This window comes from Chenopodium album, chromosome 9 (assembly GCF_948465745.1).
Source record: "Chenopodium album chromosome 9, dcCheAlbu1.1, whole genome shotgun sequence".
Classification (NCBI taxonomy): Eukaryota; Viridiplantae; Streptophyta; class Magnoliopsida; order Caryophyllales; family Amaranthaceae; genus Chenopodium; species Chenopodium album.
In genome coordinates this window covers 33473005-33474974 of record NC_137842.1, presented here as the reverse complement: position 1 = coordinate 33474974, position 1970 = coordinate 33473005, and the positions used below count along the sequence as shown (strand labels likewise).

The following is a 1970-nucleotide window of genomic DNA, read 5'->3' as shown; positions in this document are numbered from 1 at the left end:
ATTCTTGGTCAAGTTCACCGTCTCCATAATATCACAAGTCTTCCAACCGCTCAAAATTCCTTTGAGGAATTTTGTATAGTTAGGAATTTGGGTGACAACTTCGATAAATGGTAGAGAAAGGTTAAATTGCTTGAGCATATCAATAAATCTTCCAAATTGTTCATCCAACTTGTGTCTCTTGAATTTTTGTGGATAAGGGAGCTTGGTTTTCACAATTCCGTTCTCTACTCTCACCTCACTAGGTGTCTCAATCACAACCTCACTCAAAGATGCACCATCTCTCTCATCCTCTACCCAAACCTCCTTTGTGATCTCCTTAGTCTCACTCTTCTTAGAAAAATTCTCCTCAACAACCTTACCACTCCTTGTAACAATAGCATTGACGGGTCTCTTAGGATCTAGGCCTTGGGAAGGTAAAGAAGAAGGACTTGCATGGTCTTTCAAAGCATTGGCAAGTTGAGTAATTTGGTTTTCAAGAATCTTATCATGAGTCATCATTTCATTAAATTTCTTGTTACTTACGGCCGTGTAAGTGTTCAACAACTTTGTTTGGTTTTCAATGATTTCTTTCAAGTTAGTCCTAGAAGAAGAAGAAGAAGAGGATTGAACATAGGAATTATCATTTTGGGTCTTTGCAGCAAATCCGGGTGGGGGACCCCTTTAAGAATTATTTTGAAAATTTTGCCTATTTTTATTGTTCCAATTACCTATTCCTTGGTTTTTACCATAACCTTGGTTATGATTACGATAATTTTTTTTTATTTTGGCTACTATAACCTTTGTTGTTATAGTTACCTTGGGAATTTTGGTTCCCTTGGTTCCTATTACCACCACCTTGGTTGTAGTTGTCAAAATTCACATGGTTGTTGTAATTCCTATTCCATTGGCCTCTTTTATTCTCAAACCTAGAATCATTATTGTTTGAATACATAATTCACATGCTCATTCACATTTCCATCTTGATCATCACAAACATCCATAGATGCATCAGGGAAATTAGAATCATCATGATCATACAATCCACAAACATCACAAAACAAGCATCCACTAGGCGTGTTACAAGAAGAGGGAGAGGGTTGAGAATTAGAAGACATATCTCTCCCCTTAGATTGGGAGGGAAGATTTGAAACTTTGGAGGTAGCACATTCCAACTTTGCCTTGATAGCGGACATTTCCTTCCCCAATTTTGTCATTTATGAGGATAGATTGTTGATTGCATTTAGATGATCAACCGAGTATACAGAAGAGTTACTCTTGCTAGTTGACTCCCTTTCTCCATCTTGCCAATCTCTATAGTACCTCACTACGTCTTAAATTATGTCTACCACTTCCTCTTCCATTTTATTCATGATGGGACCTCTGACTCCTCTATCTAGACATGAATTTCGTTGAGGGCTAAGGCCACCATAGAAGATTTGAATAATTTGGTAAGTAGGAATTCCGTGGTGAGGACATTTTCTTTGATACTCTTTGTATCTCTCCCATGCTTCATAGAGGCTTTCACTAGGCTTTTGCTTGAAACCTTGAATCAAAGCTCTAGCCTCCGCCATTTTCTTTTGTTGATAGAAGCAAGATAAAATTTCCTTGGTCACTTCGTCTCATGTCCTTACAGAATTCAGCTTGACCTCCTTGTCTAGCTATTCCAAGGCATGCCCTATTAGGGAAAAGGGAAAAAGCTTGAGACGAATGAATTCTTGGGAAATTCCATTCACTTTGATAGTGTTGCAATATTTTTCGAACTCCTTGAGATGATTTTATGGGCTTTCATGATTGGCCCCACTAAATTGTCGCCTCTCTATCAAAGTGATCAATGCTGGCCTTATTTCAAAGTCATTTGCCAGTGTTGTAGGTGGAGTAATCCCACTCTCAAATCTATATGCACCGAGAATCTCTAATATCTTCAATGCCCCCCTTGGATTTTCTCCCATTCTTGCTTGTTCTTCTTGTTGTGGTTCGTCTTCACTTGAAGA

At 38.4% G+C, this 1970-nt stretch overlaps 1 non-coding gene across 1 annotated transcript; it reads left to right on the top strand.

Annotated features, from left to right (window-relative positions):
- Positions 1-1437: 1437 nt before the first annotated feature.
- On the top strand, positions 1438-1543 carry LOC145560898 (small nucleolar RNA R71). Its single transcript, XR_014093492.1, has one exon. It is a non-coding gene; the product is annotated as a small nucleolar RNA R71 (small nucleolar RNA).
- Positions 1544-1970: the final 427 nt, after the last annotated feature.